Below are 266 nucleotides of genomic sequence, written 5' to 3'. Positions count from 1 at the left end.
TTTATTTATTTATTTATATTTATTTATTTATTTATTTATATTTATTTATTTATTTATTTATTTATATTTATTTATTTTTTTTTTTTTAGGTTTGAGGAGATAATAAAGTTTTTAAAGTCCTTAAAATGCAGCGGTGGTTCTGTTGATGATTTTCGTATCGGCGCAATGTTAGTTAAACAAGCAGCAAAAGTACAGATACCACAAGATATAATTAAGGTATTTATTTATTTATTTTTATTTATTTTTATTTATATTTGTTTGTTTAT

The sequence above is a fragment of the Eimeria mitis genome, genomic scaffold (assembly GCF_000499745.2).
Source record: "Eimeria mitis Houghton genomic scaffold, Emh_scaff3844, whole genome shotgun sequence".
Taxonomy (NCBI): domain Eukaryota; phylum Apicomplexa; class Conoidasida; order Eucoccidiorida; family Eimeriidae; genus Eimeria; species Eimeria mitis.
This window is presented reverse-complemented; position numbering follows the sequence as displayed.